The sequence below is a fragment of the Delphinus delphis genome, chromosome 3 (genome assembly GCF_949987515.2).
Source record: "Delphinus delphis chromosome 3, mDelDel1.2, whole genome shotgun sequence".
Classification (NCBI taxonomy): Eukaryota; Metazoa; Chordata; class Mammalia; order Artiodactyla; family Delphinidae; genus Delphinus; species Delphinus delphis.
Genome location: NC_082685.1, coordinates 139,020,405 through 139,026,404, shown reverse-complemented (window position 1 = coordinate 139,026,404; position 6,000 = coordinate 139,020,405). Strand labels below are relative to the sequence as shown.

The window sequence follows — 6,000 nt, the reverse complement described above, 5'->3', positions numbered from 1 at the left end:
AAATAAAATAAAGTAAGGTAAAATATAATAAAGTTATTAAAATAAAAAAATAATTATTAAGAGAAAAAAGAAAAAATAATAAAAAGAAAACAACCCCCCTCCCCAAAATGGATGGATAGGACCGTAGGACAAATGGTGGAAGCAAAGCTATACAGAGAAAATCTCAGACAGAAGCATACACATACACACTCACAAAAAGAGGAAAAGGGGAAAAAATCATAAATCTTGCTCTCAAAGTCCACCTCCTTAATTTGGGATGATTGATTGTCTATTCATGTATTCCACAGGTGCAGGGTACATCAAGTTGATTGTGGAGCTTTAATCCGCTGCTTCTGAGGCTGCTGGGAGAGATTTCCCTTTCTCTTCTTTGTTCTCACAGCTCCCAGGGGCTCAGCTTTGGATTTGGCCCCGCCTCTGTGTGTAAGTCGCCTGAGGGCGTCTGTTCTTCGCGGGTTAAAGGAGCCACTGATTTGGGAGCTCTGGCTCAGCACGTAGTGCGGGGCGAGCCTGTGGCGGCAGAGGACAGCGTGACGTTGCACCAGCCTGAGGCGCGCCGTGCGTTCTCCCGTGGGAAGTTGTCCCTGAATCCCGGGACCCTGGCAGTAGCGGGCTGCACAGGCTCCCCGGAATGGGGTGTGGATAGTGACCTGTGCTCGCACACAGGCTTCTTGGTGGCGGCAGCAGCAGCCTTAGCGTCTCATCCCCGTCTCTGGGGTCCGTGCTTTTAGCCGCGGCTCGTGCCCGTCTCTGGAGCTCCTTTAAGCGGCGCTCTCAATCCCCTCTCCTCGCGCACCAGGAAACAAAGAGGTAAGAAAAAGTCTCTTGCTCTTCGACAGGTCCAGACTTTTCTCCGGACTCCCTCCCGGGTAACCGTGGCGCACTAACCCCCTGCAGGCTGTGTTCACGCCACCAACCCCAGTCCTTTCCCGGCGCTCCAACCGAAGCCCGAGCCTCAGTTCCCAGCCCCGCCCGCCCTAGCGGGTGAGCAGACAAGCCTCTCGGGCTGGTGAGTGCTGGTCGGCGCCAATCCTCTGTGCGGGAATCTTACCGCTTTGCCCTCCGCACCCCTGTTGCTGCGCTCTCCTCCGCGGCTCCGAAGCTTTTCTCCTCCGCGGCTTCGAAGCTTTCCGCCTCCGCTTCCTAGTGTGTGGTAACCTTTCCTCCTTCACAGCTCCCTCCCAGTGGTGCAGGTCCCGTCCCTATCCATTTGTCTCTGTTTATTCTTTTTTCTTTTGCCCTACCCAGGTCCGTGGGGGGTTTCTTGCCTTTTGGGAGGTCTGAGGTCTTCTGCCAGCGTTCAGTAGGTGTTCTGTAGGAGTTGTTCCACGTGTAGATGTATTTCTGGTGTATCTGTGGGGAGGAAGGTGATCTCCGCGTCTTACTCTTCCGCCATCTTCCTGGAAGTCTGACAGCATATATTTTTAAAAAGATTTAACTGCACAGAATTTATCACATTCCACAGTGTATAGAACCATATCGTCATTGGTCTGTGCAAGATCTTTTACCTTTTTTTTTTTTTGCTGTACGCGGGCCTCTCACTGTTGTGGCCTCTCCCGTTGCGGAGCACAGGCTCCGGACGCGCAGGCTCAGCGGCCATGGCTCACGGGCCCAGCCGCTCCGTGGCATGTGGGATCTTCCCAGACCAGGGCACGAACCCGTGTCCCCTGCATCGGCAGGTGGATTCTCAACCACCGCGCCACCAGGGAAGCCCAGATCTTTTACTTTATTTCACTAATTTCCCCCATGATCTTGTTTCATTTCTTTTCCCGGATTAGTTATGTGTTAGTGTATTTCATGTTTGTCGTTACATATGATTATTTATATATATGTGTTTATATCGTAAAAATACAAAGATTATTTTCCATGTGTATTTTTGTAATTTACACAAATGGTATTTTGCTAAAAGTTTTATTTGGTTTTTTACTTCCTTCATTCAACATTATGCTTCTGAGCCTTATTCAGTGTAAATCTACTGGAACACAGACATTCATTGTATCAACTACATTTTATTTATCCACTCTTTTAGCAGGTATTTTTGTTGGCTTCAACTCTCTGCAGTTATAAACACAATTTGCTCTTTCCTTGTGAACCTGTGAGAAAATTCCTAAAGACTTCCAGGTTGCTCTTCAGAAAAACTATACACGTTTACACACTTACCAGCAGCCTATGTGGACTTCTTGCTAGCATGTTTTGTTAGCCAACCTACTGATATTACCTCTGATGCACATAAAGTGGTATCTCAGGATGGTTTAAGTAGCATGTCTCTGATCAGTAGTGAACTTCAGTAAACCATTGCTCACCAGACCTTCTGGCTATCTGTGAATTAACAATTCATATTCTCTGATTATTTTCCTATTGTGCTCCTTTATACTTTTGTTGCCTGATTTTCAGGTGTGCCCCATACATTCTAGATATTAGTGTCTTGTAAGATTTGGATTTTACAGATCTCTCTTCTCTCAGTCTGTCACCTATGTGTTAGTTTTACCTGTGGTATCTTTGATTGATGAGAGAATCTTAACTTTAATGTAATTTAATTTGTCTATTTTTCCCTAATAATTTTTGCTTTGGATAGTTTTTCTTTCGCTTAAGAAATCATTTTGTTTAAGAAATCTACAGTCACAGATATAGTCCTAAATTTTCTTCAATTAATCCTATAGTTTTATGTTTCAGAAATCCTCTTTAGTTCTCTATAGTTACACTGTAATTTTATAAATGGTATGAGGTAGAATAAAGTAAATGAAACAAAACCCAAAACACTTGTAGTTAATATCATAGTTAGTGGAAAAATATTGAACCTTTTCTTCCTAAGGGCAGAACAGAGATGCCCGTTATCACTACTTTGGAGCACAGGCTCCGGACGCACAGGCTCAGCGGCCAAGGCTCACGGGCCTAGCTGCTCCGCGGCATGTGGGATCTTCCTGGACCGGGGCATGAACTCGTGTCCCCTGCATCAGCTGGAGGACTCTCAACCACTGCCCCACCAGGGAAGCCCCTATCACCACTTTTATTCAATACTGTACTGGAGATCTTATCCAGTGCAAGAAGGAAGGGAAAAAAAGGTATTATACTGAAAAGAAAGTAAAGAAAATGGTATTACTTACAGACAGAATGATTGTGTACATAGAAAATCCAAAAAGAGTTACAGATACATATTAGAATTAACAAATGAATTTAATAAGATTACTAGATACAACTTTATTACAGAAAAAATTATTTCTGTATCCCAGCAAAACCAAATAAAATATTTAGTCTGGAAAGACTTAAAATAGCAATGGTCAAATGTGCTTTTTACATCTAATGACAATTATGATTCTATGAAAGGTTCACAGTATAGCTTGAGAGTTGCTAATATGGGTAATTATGCTAAGGTGAAGTGAGACAAAATAGTGCAATAGAAAAAAAAGGAAAAAAGAAAACTAGGGATTGAGAATGTGGAGACATATTTTACTCTTGATTCTGCAATAACCAGCTAGGTGACTTTCAACAAGTCACTTTACTTCATTGTAACTGTTTCCTTATTTGTAAATTAAATGTTTTTCAAACTTTTTTTCAAAATAGTAGAAAATTTCTTTAAAAATACTAATTATATCCTTAATATGAAAAATGGCTAAAACAAATATTCTTCAGAAAAATTAAACTTTCACCAAGTGGCGGGGAGTGATTATTTCAGTGGGTATAAAGATTCGTAGAAGCACAGCAAGGAGCCAGTACTCCAAGATAACATGCTTTAACATGCATGGTAGTAACTTACCCAAGACCAAAGCGAGTCAGACCGAGAATACAGGTCTGTTTTCTTTCTCCTATACTGTACTGAGACTTTAAATACTGAAAATTTAAGCTAGGAAGGAAGAGTGATATGCTGCAGACCTGTGCTGAAGACACTTGGGGCTGGTGTAGCAATTTCACCCATGAGTACCTGAGACAATAAAGATGAGAGAAAATATTTTAGGACTGAGCAAGAAAATATATCCTTTAAATGTGTGTACTTCTTCCAGTTGGTTCTTTAAAATTTAAATACATTTTCCCTCAGGTCAGGGTGTTTGGAGTTAAGGGAAAATGCTAAAAGTCAGACCCTGGAGAGGCAAGAGTCAGGAGCCAATAGGATGAGGCTAAGTAGGGTTGTTAATTAACCTGGGCTATGAGAAAGACAGAGAAGTGAAAAGGTGTGTGTCATGGCACAGGAAAAACACAGGTGGAAACAGCTGAAGGCCGTATAGAGGACTTCTTGAGAGGGAGTGCAAATGTCTGTGACCCAGAACTGACCTGGCATCAAAGGAGAATCTAGCATCCAAATACATCCAAATGATGTATTTGGATTCTCCATCTTGGGTCCCCATGGATGGTTAAATGACACATCCCACTCAGGATCCTTTTCTAGAGTAAGGATTGGCAAACTACAGTCAGTGAGGCTAATCTAGCCTGATGCCTGTTTTGTAAATAAAGTTTTATTGGAATAAAGTCACAGAATTAGTCATTGTCTATGGCTGCTTTTGCACTTCAGCAGAAGGGTTGAGTCATTCCAACAGAGACTATATAGCATGCAAAGCCAAACATATTTACTATCTGGCCCTTTACAGAAAAAGTGAACCCTACAGCCCAAAAGGGAGAGATTTCTGGTCTGATCAATACAACCACAATATCCAGTTGGCTTTGGGAAGCAGTAGTCTTACTTGGGTCTGATCAATGGATGACTGTTCCAGAGCTAGGAACTGAATGCTTGTGTCCAGTTGTGTTCAGGTCTGCCTCTGGGTGAGAATATGAGTGCTCTCTAAACAATATTTGGATGCATGTTGCTGAGAAACAAAGCATACTATGAAGTTTTCCAGAACTGTTTAAGCAATGTTGGCTGGTGACATGGAATACCTTTTCGTACAAGATGATCCATATTTTCATAATGTAGAAATTTGCTAGTGAGCTTAAAGGTAGACTGATCGGTAGAAAAGGCTTTAATTGTAAAGGAAGAGAAGAATGTGGGAAGGACCCACAGGAGGAGGAGCCAGGACGTGGAAAGTTAAAATGGAGCAATTATCATTTTTCCAGAATGAGAATATGTATTCTGTTAAAAATATTTATGCCTGTCCTAATGATGACAGATTCACATCCAAATGGTATTTTCAGCCATGAAAATAACCCCAAACGTAAGATTACGATCAGTGGAAGCTGCTGATTCTCTGAAGGCTTTTACATATGCTAAATAGTCACATGCCAACTTTTCATTATAGCAAAAATTCTATAATTTCTCATTAGAGCCAAGACCAATGATCCCATCTATTTCACAAGTCCTTTAGGGTGTACTTTGTCAGTCAATGTGTGCATCGATAAAGTGAAATTGCAAATTAAATTATTTCACTCGGAGAATCATAGATCAAAAGTCTCAAGTGGAGAAAATAAAAGTTTGCTTTGGACCTCAGGCTGCCACGATCTTTTTCTCTTTTCCTTTGCTGCTAAAATTATTAGAATAGTCTAAATTAACTGCATCTAATTTCTTATCATCTACTCCTTATTAATTTCACTACTTGCAATCTGGGTTATAAATACAACCAGCCTAAAGAACTATTCTCTCAATGACCATCAGTAACCCCCTAATTGCCAAACTGAATGACCACTTCTGAATCCTCTATTGGCTCCTGGACATGGTACAATACATCTTTTTCTCAGGAAATTTCTCTCTTTCCTCTCTTTATGATTCTCTTTCTACTCCCACCTGGAACTATATCCTCAGCCTCTTTTCTTTCATAAGGCATTTTATCTGCTTCCATGTCATTACCTATCAACTTTGTGTTGATTGGTTCTTGTCCACCAATCTCTGTATTCTAATATTCGTTCACTAATAGTATCCAAATAGAACATCCTATCACAATGGTGACATTGACATTCTCTCTCCCCCGCTTCGTCTATTCTACTAGATGCTAACTTCTGTAACTCTTACCTCTGAAGTGTCTCTTGTCTATGCATTTCCCATCTTTTCCACCTCTTCACCATGTCTACAGCTACAGCTCC

At 41.5% G+C, this 6,000-nt stretch overlaps 1 long non-coding RNA gene across 1 annotated transcript in view; it reads left to right on the top strand.

Annotated features, from left to right (window-relative positions):
• Positions 1–867: 867 nt before the first annotated feature.
• Positions 868–6,000, top strand: part of LOC132423610 (uncharacterized) — a 32,420-nt gene continuing 27,287 nt past the window's right edge. The window contains exon 1 of the long non-coding RNA XR_009519016.1: positions 868–1,006. This is a non-coding gene — a long non-coding RNA (uncharacterized lncRNA). The remainder of the gene's footprint in view (positions 1,007–6,000) is intronic.